Below are 21,029 nucleotides of genomic sequence, written 5' to 3'. Positions count from 1 at the left end.
TGGACACGCAGATAAAAACCCATCACTGCGCTCAAATCAATTAACACCATAACAAAGCAAAAACTCCTTGTCTTAAAACATGGTCGTTGTTTGATTTTATTTATAGATAACAATAAATGGTACAGTCTATTGTATAACAACGCAGGCTGTTGCATGAGAAGGATCGTACCTTCGAATCTATTTGAACACAAAAATATAAATTGTATGAAATAACATTTAAATAAACATTTGAACAGTGGATAATTTGTACCGTAATATCATTAGAATAGGCCTAGATAAAACACAGCACAGGGACAATAAAAAACATCAATAAACTGAAATTGACTTCAGAAATAATAAAACACATCAAATGTCCCCCAATAACCTCATAGATCCTTCTAAAATGTCTGTATAAGCCTGTATCATTACAAAATATATACATTTCAACAAGACTGCGATGTCTCACTAGAACTCCAGCTCCCAGAATCCAAGCCTCCACGTACACATGTCCTGCGAGCAAACTGGACTAAACGTCACATTCATGCGTTTCCCCTGCTTGTGTGTCTGGGAGCGTAATCTTTTCCTTCTGAATACGTTTCTCTCCCGAGAAATATACCCATGACACAGTGGGTTTAATATCAGGAGGTGATCCCGGATTCCCCAGCCGTCCGAATCCAATATCTGGGTGAGAATATTGTTTTCTGTAAATGGTTTAGCTTTCGCTATCTAGCTGAAATAATGTTTGCCAGTTGAGTGTTGGTCTAAAGCGAGGTACGGTGTGTGATCAGATCCAATGTTGTGCATGTTTTCGCTGCTTGAGACATGGTGTGGCTAAATGATGATGATGATGAAAGACATTTCAACTGATTGTGGCTCGACAGAAAGCTGTGACCGGCTTGTAAACTTTATAGTTATGACAGTAGGCAACGTTGGGGTTTGAGCATGAATTAAACTAACGTAGGTAACGTTAACTAGCGTGATGGCGCCCGAGGCCGGACAGATGTGTCATTCTTTTTTTTCTGATAGTCAACATGTTTTTCAGGCACGCGTCCGGTAAAATAAAACACACTGAAAACGATTCCATATCGAAAATACGTTTTTTGTTGTTGTTGTTGTTATTATTATTAGCTAGCGAGCATGTGTTACTCTCAAACCATCCGCTAAGTGTTGTCCCAGCTGAGACGTTAGTAGTTGCTAACTAGCTAGCTACACAGCTAGTCGATTCTTATGGTCGCTGCAGTATCGAACTTTTTGGTTCAACCCGAGCAAGTTCACATATAAATGTAGTTCTAGATCTGTGTCATTGAAAGCAAGTCTAAGACGCGGTAGGTCTGTTGTGTGCGCCATTTTCTACGCTTCTCCTTAAGTTTAGTTTTTGAGTCTTTTACTTTTGATTTTGTACACCAGCTTCAAACAGCTGAAAATACTATATTTTTGATTATTGAAAATATATTTCAGTGTTTAAGATGGTACACTGATTATCTACACTGCTTGTTTTGTCACAAACTGAAATTAGGCTTAGAATTTTAGCTAAATATAAAAATAAAGGATCCATATTTATTTGGCCTTACTGGTATTAGCCCATACAATTGCGCTGAATAACAGATTCACTACATGGAACAACAGGTAGACCCCCCAAAAAAAAAAAAAGAAATCAAAAGGAAGTTTGTTCTGAAGTGTCTGTCATACATACAATAAGTGTCTGTCATATATATATATATATATATATATATATAGATGGTACACTGATTATGTACATATTATATATATATATAATATATCTTATTTTTTACATGTGCTCTTATTAAGTGCCCTTTGGCACTTAATGTGGTGTACAGTAAGGAACATTACCATTACAGTATTACTGAATGACAACTATATAGCCTTGTCACTACTAGTTGGTAAGTTGGTTGATATGGGGTGCAGTAGGCTACAGTCTTATGTAACATCTGATTTCCACTGGGGTGTGGCCATCGACCTTAGGGTGTTAACATAAAGCTAGGACAATGAACTGAAAATTAACCTACTCACATTGCCCTCCTCTTACCAAAGTATTTTGCTTAGCTCATAATTTTCGGTGATTTTGTTCTGTTTGTTCGAAAACCACTGGTCAACAGTAATAACCTATGCATTATGATTCCTGCTATAAAAGTATCTGCCTGTCCCTGTTTTATTGTTGGCTGCTGTGTGTGCAAGCCACAGCCACTCATATGACAATATGACCAGCATATGACAATTGTTCAAAATGCAATTGTGGAAAAATATTGTTTTCAAAGCAGCTACTGATCTAGTTAGACAGCAGTCACAGCTTTCTGTGAGTATTTAATGCATATTGGTTCATGACACCACTTTACAACCTGAGTAGGCTATGTAGTATGGTTTTGAAGTGCCCGTGAAGCAGAGCTCTCCATTTTCACTTAAGTAGCCTAGACCTAGCACTGGAAAGTTTTGTAGGGCATTACATTTACTGATCAATTAGTCTACATGGCTATCTAGCAACAATGTCATATTTAGTTGGCATACCTGCTAAGTGTTTTGAGTTCACACTTCCTCAGGTGGTGAATAGGCTAATAATATAGCCTGGGCCTACGCACAAAGGTGTCGGCAAATCCATCTCTGAAGAACCCAAAATAAATCTGATCATTCTGGATTCTATAGGTTGCACATCAAAATATCGATCTTGAATTACCTGCATATGTTAGATTAAATAACTTTTTAAAATCATAGGCAATTCCATCTCGGTTGTACTTGGCACAAAAAAAATCTACCCCTAATGGAAAGTAAGCCTAATTGTCCAGAAATGTTTATCGTTATTGAGCAAAATAGTTTGATTTATTGTGATGTCTTTTTTGTCTATATCGCCCAGCTCTCAACGTAACAGCCCATGTCACATACTAGTAGTGTTGTACTGTATACCAAAACTTCAGTATTTTTGCAATACTAAAACATGAAAAACTGATATAGAATTTGTGTTACTTTTGGTACATCTGTCAAATGTGTGTCATGAATCAAGCCTGTCTTTCAGCACAACCCACCCCATTATAGTGCACACTAGAGGTCAACCGATTAATTAGGGCCGATTTTCAAGTTTTCATAACAATTGGTAATCAGCCTTTTTGGATGCCGATTACATTGCAATCCATGAGGAAACTGCGTGGCAGGCTGACCACCTGTTACGCGAGTGCAGCGTCAAAAGGACCTTGTGGCTGCAATGAGCCAAGGTAAGTTGCTAGCTAGCATTAAACTTATCTTAAAAAAACAATCAATCTTCACATAATCACTAGTTAACTACACATGGTTGATGATATTACTAGGTTAACTAGCTTGTCCTGCTTTGCATGTAATCAATGCGGTGCCTGTTAATTTATCATCGAATCACAGCCTAATTCAACTTTGCCGAACGGGTGATGATTTAACAAAAGTGCATTTGCAAAAAAGCACTTTCGATGCACAAATGCACCTAACCATAATCATCAACGCCTTTCTTAAAATCAATACACAGAAGTATATATTTTTAAACCTGCATATTTAGTTAAAATAAATGCATGTTAGCAGGAAATTTGATCTTGGGAAATTGTCACTTCTCGTGCGTTCAGTGCAAGCAGAGTCAGGGTATATGTAACAGTTTGGGCCACCTGGCTCGTTGTGAACTGTTTCTTCCTAACAAAGACCATAATTAATTAGCCAGAATTGTACATAATTATGACATAACATTGAAGGTTGTGCAATGTAACAGCAATATTTAGACTTATGGTTGCCACCCGTTCAACAAAATACGTAATAGTTCCGTATTTCACTGAAAGAGTAAACGTTTTGTTTTCAAAATGATAGTTTCCGGATTTGACCATATTAATGGACCAAAGGCTCGTAATTCTGTGTGTTTATTATAATTAAGTCTATGATTTGATATTTGATAGCGCGGTCTGACTGAGTGGTGGTAGGCAGCAGCAGGCTCGTAGGCAGCAGCAGGCTCGTAGGCATTCATTCAAACAGCACTTTACTGCATTTGCGAGCAGCTCTTAGCCATGCGTGATGCACAGCGCTGTTTATGACTTCAAGTCTATCAACTCCAGAGATTAGGCTGGCAATACTAAAGTGCCTATAAGAAGATCCAGTAGTCAAAGGTATATGAAAAACAAATGGTATAGAGAGAAAGTTGACACGTCATAATTCCTATAATAACTACAACCTAAAACTTCATAACTGGGAATATTGAACCACCAGCTTTCATATGTTCTCATGTACTGAGCAAAGAACTTAAATGTTATCTTTTTTTACATGGCACATGTTTTTGCATTATTTAAAACAAATTGAACATGTTTCATTATTTATTTGAGACTAAATTGATTTTATTTATGTATTATTTCATTTAAAATAAAAGGGTTTTTGTTCATTCAGTACTGTTGTAATTGTCATTATCACAAATATATATATATATATAAATCGGCCGATTTAATCGGTATCGGCTTTTTTTGGTTGAAAAATCATAGTTGGTCAACCTCTAATGCACACCATGCCTGCTCCTCTTACTCATTGCTAGCCTGCACTGGACTCCCCACTAATGGTGCACAGAAGTTAACACACTTGAATAATGTGACATAGCATGTAGAATTTTTTTAACTGTTTTGCAAACAGTAAATTACTATGTCCATAGAGGCTAGAGCATTTTACATTGCAAAAGGTAACGGTAGCTTCTAGCTTTGTAGGCTAACATTCCTTGTTAAAGCTAACATAAATTCACTAACCTAGTACTTTGTTTGTTATAATATACAAACCATAACGCAAAAATATTGCTGATTTCAAAGCTGATTGCCACCAAACACTTTATCCATTCACTTTGTCTCCTCCGCCTCACATCTCTCCCAGTCAAGATCATCTTTGCTCAGTTTGTGTGAATGACATCATGGGTCTTATATACAGCGTGCTCACTCTTATAAAAGAGATTACTTCGGCCTCCCGAGTGCCTTAGACCGCTGCAGCACATCATCGCAGTGCTTGATTCATCACTACAGACCCGGGTTCGATCCCAGGCTGTGTCACAACCGGCTGTGACCGGGAGTCCCATAGGGCGGCGCACAATTGGCTCAGCATCGTATGGCCGGGGGGCTTTACTTAGCTCATCGCGCTTTAGCGATTCCTTGTGGTGGGCTGGGCGCCTGCAGGCTAACTTCGGTCCAACTGACGGTGTTTCCTCTGACACTTTGGTGCAGCTGGCTTCCGGGTTAAGCAGGCAGGTGTTAAGAAGCGCGGTTTGGTGGGTCATGTTTCAGGGGACACATGACTCGACCTTCACCTCTCCCGAGCCCGTTGGGTAGTTGCAGCGATGAGACAGTATCGTAATTGGATTGCAACTGGATGTCATGAAATTTATGAGAAAAAGGGGGTAAAAAAAGAAGCAATTACTTCTTCTATACAAATGTTGATCAGTACAATAAAATAAGTCCCAAATGGAAAAGAAACAGATTGTTTTTCATCCGAGCCCCGTGAAATCAGCTCAATAACTCAATGCATGCACACACTCCTATTGAATATGCATGCACCTGTATTGTGAATTAGTAATGCACGCTATACTAAAACTTTGTTACCCCCCCCCCAAAAAAATCTGTTTCTACTAGAATTTCTGTTGTTTTCGGTACTTCAGTCAAATGTGTCTTGTAGAGGATCGAGTCTCTATCAGCGCAGCCCCTTTACAGCGCGGAGAGCAAAGTGCCTGATCCACTTACTAATTAATTGCTAGAGTTGTCTGGGCTGCATTGTTAGCGTCCCACTCATGCTGCACAGAAGTTAACACACTTTAATAATGCAACACGGCATGTAAAAATGTTGAAACTGTTTGCACAACAATGTCGCTAGTCCAGAACACTTTTACAATGCAAGACGATACCGGTAGCTTCCAGCTTTAATTGTAGGGCTAACTTTCCCTGCAAGCTTACAGCTGACTCCACTACCCTAGTACTTTTTTGGTGATAATATGCTAAACATAACGCAAAATACTCTGATTTTCAAAGCTGATTGCCACAAAACACATTACTAATTCACATCGTCTCCCTCGCCACCAAAAACAAATTCGCTTCTTTTTCTCTACAGCCACACTCTGCCTCATGAATGACATCATTACTTTCTTAAAGATACAGCGCACACTTTTATAATAGATTGCTTCTTCAATGCAAATGTTGTTGATCAGTGCAATTTAAAGTACATGTTCTCTTAACAGTTGCCACAATAAACTAAGTCCTAAATGGAAGGGATTGTTTGTCATCTGTAGCCCCATGAAATCAGCTAAAACAAGCACAGTAACTCAATGCATGCACACATTCCTATTGAATAATATTCCTTTACCTGTCTTGTGATTAGACCTAAGTTACATATTGATTTACCCAGTTTATCAATAGAGATTTACCATTTAAATAAATTACCATTAGGTTGTTTTGTAGGTAGATTGTTTTTTACCAAAGTCAAATTGATTCATTAATGCATACATGGCAGTCTCTAAAAAATGGACATACACATTTTGTAATGATATTGAACAAAAAAAATGCCCACCTATTGAACAGAGCAGTAGTTGATTTTATCTGTCTGGATCAAGCTCCATTCTGAGACTGGCTAATACGCCTTTGTTTTGTCGTAGTATCTTTTTGGTATCGAGTATTGTGATACTAAATCTGGTATTGAAGTAGAAATGACTTAAAAAATAACACTGACAACACTATGAGCTCCACCAAGTTTCTGCCATATTCCTCTCACATATCCAGTCCTCTCAGATCTGTGAAGGGAAGTGATGGGAACATCTGCTCTGTGAGGGCAGAGGGAAGGGAACACGTTGAATGAGACACAGCCCAAGCTTCGTTTATCAGGGCTTCAGCAGGGTTGTCAACCTAGGCTGTAGTGTTTTGTGTCGGGTCAGTTTAGGCTGCAGCACAGCAGCCAGGCAGTTCTCTAACCTAAGCGCTCTGCATTGATTTCTGTAGTTTAGGCTGCACCACTGCAGCCGGGCAGTTCTCTAACCTAAGCGCTCTGCATTGATTTCTGTAGCCTACTAATGCAGTCCTGTGGTCACAGCCTCTGACCCTGTGTATCACTACAGTGATGAGATTATGATGACCTGGATAGAAATCATTATGTGACCTTGGCTTGAGTCCTCGAATGCGCCACTGTTACTGATGTACAAAACAAAGTAAAGCTAGGCTAATGTCATGGATGAAGGATGAGCCCTCGCTTAAATGTTGTATAGAGACTTTTTGAGGCAATATTTGTGGTGTTATTGGAAGTGGTGTGGGCAGCCATAGATGAGAAGATGTCAGAATAATTTGCTTAGTCTATAAGGAGTTATAAATCACCCACATAGTTTTATTATAATAAGCAGGGAACTGTACTAGATAGAATAGGCTTTTAGTGTATTAGAAGCAGTGAGTACATTATTCTGCTGTGTCTATCACCCAGCTTTACGGTTTAAAGCTGCCTGAGAATCCAATGATTTAGTCCAGTATGGGAATATATTAGAGCTGGGTGATATAGACAAAATCCATATTGCGATAAATTGATGCGCTAACGATACATAGAACGATACGTTTCTAACATTAATGTGCACCACAGCTGGAACCGGTTCAGGGAACAGATATAGAAAATACCTAAATTGTTCATGGAACAGAATCAGAACCGGGAACGAAAGTGATCAAATCAAATCAAATCAAATTTTATTTGTCACATACACATGGTTAGCAGATGTTAATGCGAGTGTAGCGAAATGCTTGTGCTTCTAGTTCCGACAATGCAGTAATAACGAGCAAGTAATCTAACTAACAATTCCAAAAAAAACTACTGTCTTATACACAGTGTAAGGGGATAAAGAATATGTACATAAGGATATATGAATGAGTGATGGTACAGAGCAGCATAGGCAAGATACAGTAGATGATATCGAGTACAATATATACATATGAGATAAGTATGTAAACCAAGTGGCATAGTTAAAGTGGCTAGTGATACATGTATTACATAAGGATGCAGTCGATGATATAGAGTACAGTATCAACGTATGCATATGAGATGAACAATGTAGGGTAAGTAACATTATATAAGGTAGCATTGTTTAAAGTGGCTAGTGATATATTTACATCATTTCCCATCAATTCCCATGATTAAAGTGGCTGGAGTAGAGTCAGTGTCATTGACAGTGTGTTGGCAGTAGCCACTCAATGTTAGTGGTGGCTGTTTAACAGTCTGATGGCCTTGAGATAGAAGCTGTTTTTCAGTCTCTCGGTCCCAGCTTTGATGCACCTGTACTGACCTCGCCTTCTGGATGACAGCGGGGTGAACAGGCAGTGGCTCGGGTGGTTGATGTCCTTGATGATCTTTATGGCCTTCCTGTAGCATCGGGTGGTGTAGGTGTCCTGGGGGGCAGGTAGTTTGCCCCCGGTGATGCGTTGTGCAGACCTCACTACCCTCTGGAGAGCCTTACGGTTGAGGGCGGTGCAGTTGCCATACCAGGCGGTGATACAGCCCGCCAGGATGCTCTCGATTGTGCATCTGTAGAAGTTTGTGAGTGCTTTTGGTGACAAGCCGAATTTCTTCAGCCTCCTGAGGTTGAAGAGGCGCTGCTGCGCCTTCCTCACGATGCTGTCTGTGTGAGTGGACCAATTCAGTTTGTCTGTGATGTGTATGCCGAGGAACTTAAAACTTGCTACCCTCTCCACTACTGTTCCATCGATGTGGATGGGGGTGTTCCCTCTGCTGTTTCCTGAAGTCCACAATCATCTCCTTAGTTTTGTTGACGTTGAGTGTGAGGTTATTTTCCTGACACCACACTCCGAGGGCCCTCACCTCCTCCCTGTAGGCCGTCTCGTCGTTGTTGGTAATCAAGCCTACCACTGTTGTGTCGTCCGCAAACTTGATGATTGAGTTGGAGGCGTGCATGGCCACGCAGTCGTGGGTGAACAGGGAGTACAGGAGGGGGCTCAGAACGCACCCTTGTGGGGCCCCAGTGTTGAGGATCAGCGGGGAGGAGATGTTGTTGCCTACCCTCACCACCTGGGGGCGGCCCGTCAGGAAGTCCAGTACCCAGTTGCACAGGGCGGGGTCGAGACCCAGGGTCTCGAGCTTGATGACGAGCTTGGAGGGTACTATGGTGTTGAATGCCGAGCTGTAGTCGATGAACAGCATTCTCACATAGGTATTCCTCTTGTCCAGATGGGTTAGGGCAGTGTGCAGTGTGGTTGAGATTGCATCGTCTGTGGACCTATTTGGGCGGTAAGCAAATTGGAGTGGGTCAAGGGTGTCAGGTAGGGTGGAGGTGATATGGTCCTTGACTAGTCTCTCAAAGCACTTCATGATGACGGATGTGAGTGCTACGGGCGGTAGTCGTTTAGCTCAGTTACCTTAGCTTTCTTGGGAACAGGAACAATGGTGGCCCTCTTGAAGCATGTGGGAACAGCAGACTGGTATAGGGATTGGTTGAATATGTCCGTAAACACACCGGCCAGCTGGTCTGCGCATGCTCTGAGGGCGCGGCTGGGGATGCCGTCTGGGCCTGCAGCCTTGCGAGGGTTAACACGTTTAAATGTCTTACTCACTTCGGCTGCAGTGAAGGAGAGACCGCATGATTCCGTTGCAGGCCGTGTCAGTGGCACTGTATTGTCCTCAAAGCGGGCAAAAAAGTTATTTAGTCTGCCTGGGAGCAAGACATCCTGGTCCGTGACTGGGCTGGGTTTCTTCCTGTAGTCCGTGATTGACTGTAGACCCTGCCACATACCTCTTGTGTCTGAGCCGTTGAATTGAGATTCTACTTTGTCTCTGTACTGGCGCTTAGCTTGTTTGATAGCCTTGCGGAGGGAATAGCTGCACTGTTTGTATTCAGTCATGTTACCAGACACCTTGCCCTGATTAAAAGCAGTGGTTCGTGCCTTCAGTTTCACACGAATGCTGCCATCAATCCACGGTTTCTGGTTAGGGAATGTTTTAATCGTTGCTATGGGAACGACATCTTCAACGCACGTTCTAATGAACTCGCACACCGTATCAGCGTATTCGTCAATGTTGTTGTCTGACGCAATACGAAACATCTCCCAGTCCACGTGATGGAAGCAGTCTTGGAGTGTGGAGTCAGCTTGGTCGGACCAGCGTTGGACAGACCTCAGCGTGGGAGCTTCTTGTTTTAGTTTCTGTCTGTAGGCAGGGATCAACAAAATGGAGTCGTGGTCAGCTTTTCCGAAAGGGGGCGGGGCAGGGCCTTATATGCGTCGCGGAAGTTAGAGTAACAATGATCCAGGGTCTTTCCGCCCCTGGTTGCGCAATCAATATGCTGATAAAATTTAGGGAGTCTTGTTTTCAGATTAGCCTTGTTAAAATCCCCAGCTACAATGAATGCAGCCTCCGGATAAATCGTTTCCAGTTTGCAGAGAGTTAAATAAAGTTCGTTCAGAGCCATCGATGTGTGCTTGGGGGGGGATATATACGGCTGTGATTATAATCGAAGAGAATTCTCTTGGTAGATAATGCGGTCTACATTTGATTGTGAGGAATTCTAAATCAGGTGAACAGAAGGATTTGAGTTCCTGTATGTTTCCTTCATCACACCATGTCACGTTGGCCATAAGGCATACGCCCCCGCCCGTCTTCTTACCAGAGAGATGTTTGTTTCTGTCCGCGCGATGCGTGGAGAAACCCGCTGGCTGCACCGCTTCGGATTGCGTCTCTCCAGTTAGCCATGTTTCCGTGAAGCAGAGAACGTTACAGTCTCTGATGTCCCTCTGGAATGCTACCCTTGCTCGGATTTCATCAACCTTGTTGTCAAGAGACTGGACATTGGCAAGAAGAATGCTGGGGAGTGGTGCACGATGTGCCCGTCTCCGGAGTCTGACCAGAAGACCGCTTCGTTTCCCTCTTTTTCTGAGTCGTTTTTTTTTTTTTTGGTCGCTGCATGTGATCCACTCGGTTACTGGTTGTAAGGCAGAACTCAGGATCCGCATCGCGAAAAACATATTCTTGGTCGTACTGATGGTGAGTTGACGCTGATCTTATATTCAGTAGTTCTTCTCGGGTGTATGTAAAGAAACCTAAGATGACCTGGGGTACTAGTGTAAGAAATAACACGTAAAAAAACAAAAAACTGCATAGTTTCCTAGGAACGCGAAGCGAGGCGGCCATCTCTGTCGGCGCCGGAAGTAACTGGGTCTGATCTATACTATACCGGCGCAGAACCGTTGTTTTAAAATTCATGGGAACTGGTTAATAACGCTATTTTACATTCCAGGCATGTTCTTTCATTCAGTCACACAAAAAAGCACCTATGCAAAGCCCTCCCCTGTCAATCAGAAACCTCATCCAGTGTGTAGGCTACCTGCCCCTCCCCCTCCAAAGCTAAACTGTAGCTTACTGATGTGACAAGCGTGATTCAGAAGATGGGGAGAGAGATTTTTTAATTAGAAGTATGGATTCACTTTTTCAATGATAGTTACAAATACTATAGTTATCACATTTCAGATTGGATTAACTACAAAAAGGTAACACGTGTTTTTATTTCTAGTGCCGCTCTGCACACACAAGCTTGTTAGCTAGCTATGTATCTCTGGTCCAACGTTAAGCCGACTCTGACGTTCAAAGACATTCAAAGTTCCTCCATAGAAGCCGTTCCTCTGTAGGTATAATTCTGTGGGCCTAATTCAGATAATGCTTGTCATCACAAGATGCCCAGTTCTTCAAGCCAAGTCTTCTCCTCCACCCTCTTTCTCTCTACCCACCTTCAAAATTTCAGTTGCATGTTGTTTCCATTACGCATGTAAACAACTCACTGATCTATAGAGCAGCTTGTGGAGCAGGCAAGCTATCTGCACTGCATGATTGGTGTAATTTAATGTTGAGCTAAACGTACAAAAAACAGGAACAGAAAATGACAAAATATACCAGTACTTTTGACGTTCGATCCCGCTCAGAACTTTATTTTGCTGGTCGGAACATTGGAACGGAACCACATTTTGTTCTGTTCAGAACGAAACGATTGGAAAATTATTTAGGTTCCAACCCCTGCTTTAAGTAAGGACATTCTCCTACCAATGTTTGTCTATGGAGATGCATGGCTATGTGCTCGATTTTTATAAACCTGTCATCAACAGGTGTGGCTGAAATAGCCAAATCCACTAATTGGGGTGTCAACATACAGTACCAGTCAAAAGTTTGGACAGCTACTCATTCCAGGGTTTTTCTTTATTTGTACTATTTTCTACATTCTAGAATAATAGTAAACACATCAAACTATGGAATCATGTAGTAACCAAAAGTGTTAAACAAATCAATATATATTTTAGATTCTTCAAAGTAGCCACCCTTTGCCTTAATGAGAACGTTGCACACTCTTTGCGTTCTCTCAACCAACTTCATGAGGAATGCTTTTCCAACAGCCTTGAAGGAGTTCCCACATATGCTGAGCACTTGTTGCCTGCTTTTACTTCACTCTGCGGTCCAGCTCATCCCAAACCATCACAATTGGGTTGAGGTCGGGTGATTGTAGAGGCCAGGTCTTCCAATGCAGCACTCCATCACTCTCCTTGAGTGACACAGCCTGGAGGTGTGTTTTGGTTCATTGTCCTGTTGGAAAAACAAATGATAGTCCCACTAAGTGCAAACCAGATTGGACGGCGCATCGCTGCAGAATGCTGTGGTAGCCATGCTTGTTAAGTGTGCCTTGAATTCTAAATCAATCACTGACAGTGTCACCGGCAAAGCACCCCCACACCATCCCACCACCACCTCTGTGTTTCACGGTGGGAGCCACACTTTTGTGCGTCTCACAAAGGCACGATAGTTGGAACAATAAATCTAAAATTTGGACTCACCAGACCACTCGACAGATTTCCACCTGTCTAATGTTCATTGCTCGTGTTTCTTGGCCCAAGCAAGTCTGCTTCTTATTGGTGTTCTTTTAGTAGCCAGCAGCATACCTGCTTACCACTGCTGGCTTGCTTTTGAAGCTAAGCAGGGTTGGTCCTGGTCAGTCCCTGGATGGGAGACCAGATGCTGCTGGAAGTGCTGTTGGAGGGCCAGTAGGAGGCACTCTTTCCTCTGGTCTAAAAAAAATATACATATCCCAATTCCCCAGGTCAGTGATTGGGGACACTGCCCTGTGTAGGGTGCTGTCTTTCGGATGGGATGTTAAACAGGTGTCCTGACTCTCTGAGGTCATTAAAGATCCCATGGCACTTATTGTAAGAGTAGGGGTGTTAACCCCGGTGTCTTGGCTAAATTCCCAATCTGGCCCTCAAACCATCACGGTCACCTAATAATTCCCAGTTTACATTTGGCTCATTCATCCCCCTCCTCTCCCCGGGAACTATTCCCCAGGTCCTTGCTGTAAATGAGAAGGTGTTCTCAGTCAACTTACCTGGTAAAATAACGGGGAAAAACAAAAAGTAGTGGTTTCTTTACAGCAATTCAACCATGAAGGCCTGATTGACGCAGTCTCTTCTGAACAGTTGATGTTGAGATGTGTCTGTAACTTGAACTCTGAAGCATTTATTTGTGCTGCAATCAGCTGCAGTTAACTCTATTGAACGTATCCTCTGCAGCAGAGGTAACTCTGGGTCTTTCTTTCCTGTGGCGGTTTCATTATAGCGCTTGATGGTTTTTGTGACTGCACAAGAAGAAACTTTCAAAGTTCTTGAAATGTTCCGCATTGACTGACCTTAGTGTCTTAAAGTAATGGTCTGTCGCTTCTCTTTTGATTATTTGAACTGTTCTTGCCATAATATGGACTTGGCCTTTTACTAAATAGACCCATCTTCTATTTACCACCCCTACCTTGTCACAACACAACTGACTAGCTCAAATGCATTAAGATGGAAAGAAATTACACATTCACTTTTAACAAAGCACACCTGTTAATTGAAATGCATTCCATTTGACTACCTGATGAAGCTGGTTGAGAGAATGCCAAGAGTGTGTAAATCTGTGAAGGCGGTGGTTACTTTGAAGAATCTCAAATATAAAATATGTTTAAACATAAATATAAAACTATTGTTGGTTACTACATGATTAGTTTTGATGTCTTCACTATTATTCTATAATGTAGAATAATAGGAAGAAAAAAAAAAAGAAAAACCCTTGAATGAGTAGATGTGTCCAAACTTTTGACTGGTAGTGTAATTTTGTATCTTTCAGCAGCTTGGTGGGATTTTAATTAGCCTAATAGCTGCTCTCTGGCTTAAAAATAATGGTAATAGTTACACTAATTCCACCAAAGACCTTTGTTTATTCGTCCTTTGTTCCCTGACCGCTGTGGCTATGCTGGGATAGCAACTACCTGACAAAGTTTTGTTGTGATCTCATCCTCCTTTGTTGACATATAGCTTAGGCAAACTTTTTTATTTGATTTATTTAACCATTATTTAACTAGGTAAGTCAGTTAAGAACAAATTCGTATTTACAAAGACAGCCTAGGAACAGTGGGTTAACTGCCTTGTTCAGGGACAGAACAACAGATTTTTTACCTTGTCAGCTCAGGGATTCAATCTAGCAACCTTTCTGTTACTGGCCCAACGCTCTAACCACTGTGCTACCTGCAGCCCCACTGGCTTTGAGGCCTTTGTATGATATTGTGCTGCATGCATCGTGTATATCTCAGGCTTTGCTGTGAGATAATACCTTCGCCTCTGCATTCATGCACATGTTGGTGAGCATCTAGGGAAGCCCAGTGGGGCTGCTGCCAGGCCTGCACACCCCTGTCCTAGTCCCTGCTCCTAAGGCCCCAACAGGGTCAAACTGGAGGAACAATGCTCCCATTGTCACACCTAAGACTGCATGTGAAGGTGGGCCCCCCACTTCTGCCTGTCGCCCCCACAAGCCCCTCAGTACAGCTATGACATCCTCTATCCAGACCAAAGCTAGCAGATTTAGATGCATACTCACACAGGACTGTTTACTCACACTGTGGTGTTACCAGGCATACAGTGCCTTGCGAAAGTATTCGGCCCCCTTGAACTTTGCGACCTTTTGCCACATTTCAGGCTTCAAACATAAAGATATAAAACTGTATTTTTTTTTGAAGAATCAACAACAAGTGGGACACAATCATGAAGTGGAACGACATTTATTGGATATTTCAAAAACAAATCAAAAACTGAAAAATTGGGCAAAATTATTCAGCCCCTTTACTTTCAGTGCAGCAAACTCTCTCCAGAAGTTCAGTGAGGATCTCTGAATGATCCAATGTTGACCTAAATGAATAATGATGATAAATACAATCCACCTGTGTGTAATCAAGTCTCCGTATAAATGCACCTGCACTGTGATAGTCTCAGAGGTCCGTTAAAAGCGCAGAGAGCATCATGAAGAACAAGGAACACACCAGGCAGGTCCGAGATACTGTTGTGAAGAAGTTTAAAGCCGGATTTGGATACAAAAAGATTTCCCAAGCTTTAAACATCCCAAGGAGCACTATGCAAGCGATAATATTCAAATGGAAGGAGTATCAGACCACTGCAAATCTACCAAGACCTGGCCGTCCCTCTAAACTTTCAGCTCATACAAGGAGAAGACTGATCAGAGATGCAGCCAAGAGGCCCATGATCACTCTGGATGAACTGCAGAGATCTACAGATGAGGTGGGAGACTCTGTCCATAGGACAACAATCAGTTGTATATTGCACAAATCTGGCCTTTATGGAAGAGTGGCAAGAAGAAAGCCATTTCTTAAAGATATCCATAAAAAGTGTCATTTAAAGTTTGCCACAAGCCACCTGGGAGACACACCAAACATGTGGAAGAAGGTGCTCTGGTCAGATGAAACCAAAATTGAACTTTTTGGCAACAATGCAAAACGTTATGTTTGGCGTAAAAGCAACACAGCTCATCACCCTGAATACACCATCCCCACTGTCAAACATGGTGGTGGCAGCATCATGGTTTGGGTCTGCTTTTCTTCAGCAGGGACAGGGAAGATGGTTAAAATTGATGGGAAGATGGATGGAGCCAAATACAGGACCATTCTGGAAGAAAACCTGATGGAGTCTGCAAAAGACCTGAGACTGGGACGGAGATTTGTCTTCCAACAAGACAATGATCCAAAACATAAAGCAAAATCTACAATGGAATGGTTCAAAAATAAACATATCCAGGTGTTAGAATGGCCAAGTCAAAGTCCAGACCTGAATCCAATCGAGAATCTGTGGAAAGAACTGAAAACTGCTGTTCACAAATGCTCTCCATCCAACCTCACTGAGCTCGAGCTGTTTTGCAAGGAGGAATGGGGGAAAAAAATTCAGTCTCTCGATGTGCAAAACTGATAGAGACATACCCCAAGCGACTTACAGCTGTAATCGCAGCAAAAGGTGGCCCTACAAAGTATTAACTTAAGGGGGCTGAATAATTTTGCACGCCCAATTTTTCAGTTTTTGATTTGTTAAAAAAGTTTGAAATATCCAATAAATGTCGTTCCACTTCATGATTGTGACCCACTTGTTGTTGATTCTTCACAAAAAAATACAGTTTTATATCTTTATATTTGAAGCCTGAAATGTGGCAAAAGGTCGCAAAGTTCAAGGGGGCCAAATACTTTCGCAAGGCACTGTATATAGAGAGAGAGGGCTGAAAAGCATTTTCTTTCCAAACATGTGGTCTTCTCATTTCCATGTTGTTGTAACGCAGGCACCATGCCACCTCATTTATAGTCAGAGTATAGCAACTTGTCAAGCTTGATTTGGGTATACAATAGGGCTCATCTCCTTCGATCCTCTGTGATGTGTGTACCTTCCTATTTACACCAGAGATCTGTATATAATGACGAGGTGCCCGTCTCCGCCCTAACAATGGGAGTCCCAATGGCGGGAAGTCAGGCAACAAGCTTAGGCCCAAAACTTGCTATTTATATTTATTTATTTTATATTTATTTATTCAACTCGCTATTTATATTTGACGCTTGGTCCAACAGAATCGGTCATATGGACACAAACACATTGAGACATTATTTTACTGTAAAAGAGAAGTAAACTTTTCTAACTATACCCTTTTTATGTCTGAATTACTCAAATTGCGCGCAGAGCAAATACCACTAAAACGAGAGTATCACAATGAACGGCATTGGGGTACCTTGTACCGCTAACAGTATTTTAGCCAATGACTGTTATAGTAGCTGTCTAGTGTATTTTAAATGTGCAATAAGCATAAAAAACAATTGGATAAGGATTTGGCAACTCGTTCTCATTCTGAGAAATAAGGTAGGCCACTCGACTTCAACATCTGAAAAAAGTGGGCAGGCTTACATGCTTTTCTAATAGTTGGAGACAGACAGAAGGGGTTGTTCATAACAAATCCGCTGTTCAACCTTGTTAGCTGGCAAATCAAGTTGGCCTAACTTAAAATATAAAGATTAGCTGGCAAAAACACTAGCACATGGGCTTGACAGATTATTGGTGAGACGTGATAATTTTCGATGCAAGAAGTTATTCATTATTAGTGAATGTGCATTATGCATGGTTCTAGTTGGTTCTAGTCATTGTTGTAAAAAATGGCATTTTCATAGACTTGAAAGCCAGATCAGTGATTATTGCACAAAAAAGCAAGTGAAACTATTTTGATAAATTCATTAAATTATTAGTCGTTCATATGGTTGTGGAAGGCTTATATTTAGCCTAGGTATAACTTCACAAGCCCTGCATTCATTAGATTTTTGCTGACTGTATGGAATGAAATGCAGTGCATTGTATTCATTGTACAACAATGCTTATTTTGAGAAAACATAACAAAAATCATCTCAAAATAAGCATTGTTGTACAATTAAAGGTTAAATACACTGCATTAAATACACTTAATTTCATATATATATATATATATATATATGATTTCTGTTATGTTTACAAGCCTACTTGTGTCATAGGCCTAAATCATTTCGGCCATAATGTCCATTTGCCTTTCGGTGAGTATTTATTCTTATGTGGCGCTTGAATGAACTGCCAATCATATGCTCAAATTCAAATAGCATGACATTAACACTGCAACAGAGTAGGTAAATGTTGAACTGTCGAGATCCACTGGCCCAACGCGTTTTTACTGGCCAGCGCTAGTGTCAGAATCTGCACGTGAAAGAAAATAAACCAATGTGCCAGAAAACAATGGCCTAAATGGATTTCGACTTATTGTTTCCACATTATATGTGGGAAGCAAATTCACTCACATTATGGGACATACAAATTCATGCTCTCTTCCTGCGTGTAGAGGAATTTGACTGCAACCACAGCACACACAACACACACACACCCAGGTACCGAGAGGTGGGACCGACAAGCGCACTGTCAAACCAGCAGTGTTTCCCCGTCATCGCTCACTTTGTGACTGACACATGCCTGTCCTATCAATAGATCACTAGAAGATGCATAATGTTCATTCTAGCGGGAGAAGGCTTGACAGACTTTTTTCTGGCTAGCGAATTGAAAAGTAGCCAAGTTAATTTAAGTGGGAAAGTGCCTGGCTGAAAATGAGTCTAATCGGCTGCATAGCCGACAGCCGGCGCTAGTTGAAAACAAGAAATATAATTTCATCCTACCTGCAGCAGCAGGGTGTGCGTGCGTGTCTGAATAGAGTGCTTCTAGGAAGCATTCTTAAAGATGCAATATGTATCTTTTTGGGCGACCTGACCAAATTCACATAAATGTGATTTATTGATCTTTCATTCTTATTGAAAGCAAGTCTAAGAAGTGGTAAATATGTTTATAAACTCAGCAAAAAAAGAAACGTGCTCTCACTGACAACTGCGTTTATTTTCAGCAAACTTAACATGTGTATTTACATAAGATTCAACAACTGAGACATAAACTGAACAAGTTCCACAGACATGGGACTGACAGAAATGTAAAAATGTGTCCCTGAACAAAGGTGGGTCAAAATCAAAAGTAACAGTCAGTATCTGGTGTGGCCACCAGCTGCATTAAGTACTGCAGTGCATCTCCTCCTCATGGACTGCACCAGATTTGCCAGTTCTTGCTGTGAGATGTTACCCCACTCTTCCACCAAGCACCTGCAAGTTCCTGGACATTTCTGAGGGGAATGTCCCTAGCCCTCACACTCCGATCCAACAGGTCCCAGACCTGCTCAATGGGATTGAGATCTGGGCTCTTCGCTGGCCATGGCAGAACACTGACATTCCTGTCTTGCAGGAAATCACGCACAGAACGAGCAGTATGGCTGGTGGCATTGTCATGCTGGCATTGTCATGTCAGGATGAGCCTGCAGGAAGGGTACCACATGAGGAAGCCGACCGCATTATCTACCAAGAGAATTCTCTTCGATTATAATCACAGCGGTGTATATCCCCCCCCCAAGCAGACACCTCAACGTCCCTGAAAGAACTTCATCGGACTCTATGTAAACTGGAAACCACATATCCTGAGGCTGCTTTTATTGTAGCTGGGGATTTTAACAACACTAATCTGAAAACAAGGCTCCCTAAATTTTATCAGCATATCAAGTGGACTGGCCAATATCCAGCAACTTTGCACATCTATTGAAGAGTGGGACAACATTCCACAGGCTGCAATCAACAGCCTGATCAACTCTATGCGAAGATGTGTCGCGCTGCATGAGGCAAATTGTGGTCAAACCACTGATTCATGCCCTTACGTTTTTTAAAGTTTCTGTGACCAACAGATGAATGTATTCCCATTAATTTGAAATCCATAGATTAGGGCCTAATGAATTTATTTGAAATCCATAGATTAGGACCTAATGAATTTATTTCTATTGACTGATTTCCTTAGGATCACCGGGACACTGACCAACGCTTTGGTTCTTATTAGGGCTGGGAATTGCCAGGGACCTCACGATACAATATTATCACGATACAATATTATCTCGATACTTCGGTGCCGATACGATATGTATTGCGATTCTTAAGATTCTATATGCCCCTCAAACTCAACTCTGGACCTCGAAGCCAGTTCCACTGCTTTTTCCCCCCCATTATTTTCTTAAACGGGCACTATTTAGACTTGTGTGACCAGGTGAGTGTAATTAATTCAGGTATAACAGAAAACCAGCCGGCTCTGGACCTCATAGGGTAAGAGTTGAATGCCTCTGCTGTATGCATTGTGATTCGATACTGTGATGTTCCAAAAAAAACAATGCTCTCCATATTTCTGCTGCAGATGGACAAGACAGAGCCATGACAAAACATGTTTTGATCAGTCATGGAAAGACAAGTGCAGAAAAATAAATTGGCTCCCTATTTAAAAAGATGGAGAACAAGCTATGAAGGAAAAATACTGGCGTTTTGGTGCAGGTACAGCTGTCTAGCGCCAAAATTATATTGCGATATTGTCAATACAATAAGATATTTCATCCAAAATAATATCCCTATATTTAACTATACACCCCCCTCCCATCACTAGCGAATACTGCGCTAACGGACTCCTGTTCAGACCATTGTGTCACAGCTCTCCCTCGCTGTGGACCACGTGAGTCGCTTCAGCCAGTCTACTTTTAATGTGGTCAACTGGTGAATGTGTAGCCATCAGTGGAGTTAGCATTAGCCTCACTAGCTAGGCTAATCAGGGCCCCAGATTAGTGGATCATATCTACACACAGCGAGATTAAAACCTATAGGTATAGCAGCAATAGAATGAGGATCAGAGCATTAGTACGTCAAATTACAGGAACAAGAAGCGTTAATCAGTCTGTGTAGTAGGCTAATGTCCGTTGTAAAGAACAAAATGAGTCTGCATTTACCACCCTTTAATTGGTTGAGAGTAGCCTACATACAACTGCCTCAGGCAGTCTCAACACAGGCCTACTACTATACCACTATTCAGGCTGCTCTGCTGCCATAGTAAATCCTCTTGCGTGGTGTGCTCAGGCAGGGCAGTGGTGTAAAGAAGCTTAGCAGAAGGCCTTAGTCATGTGACCACCAACAGCCACTCAACTGTCAGATAAAACACAGGGAAGGAGAGGTAGGGTTGGGAAGAGGGAGAGAAAGTGAAGGAAATATGGATTTTTTAAATATATTTTTTCAAATTTTTATTTAACCTTTTATTTAATTAGGCAAGTCAGTTAATAACAAATTCTTCTTTATAATG

The 21,029-nt window shown here is 41.7% G+C and overlaps 1 protein-coding gene across 6 annotated transcripts in view; it reads left to right on the top strand.

The window, feature by feature from the left end:
- The first annotated feature begins 506 nt into the window (after window positions 1-506).
- Window positions 507-21,029, top strand: part of LOC112219615 (CBP80/20-dependent translation initiation factor) — a 138,228-nt gene continuing 117,705 nt past the window's right edge. For 5 of the 6 annotated variants that reach the window (XM_024381013.2, XM_042302109.1, XM_024381012.2 and 2 more), the window contains exon 1: window positions 508-664. The gene's annotated coding sequence lies outside the window, so the exon portion shown is untranslated. Of the gene's footprint in view, window positions 665-21,029 lie in introns of all 6 variants that reach the window. The other variant, XM_024381015.2, reaches the window with a different exon arrangement.

The sequence above is a fragment of the Oncorhynchus tshawytscha genome, linkage group LG20, assembly GCF_018296145.1.
Source record: "Oncorhynchus tshawytscha isolate Ot180627B linkage group LG20, Otsh_v2.0, whole genome shotgun sequence".
In the NCBI taxonomy this organism is placed as follows: Eukaryota; Metazoa; Chordata; class Actinopteri; order Salmoniformes; family Salmonidae; genus Oncorhynchus; species Oncorhynchus tshawytscha.
This window is presented reverse-complemented; position numbering and strand designations above follow the sequence as displayed.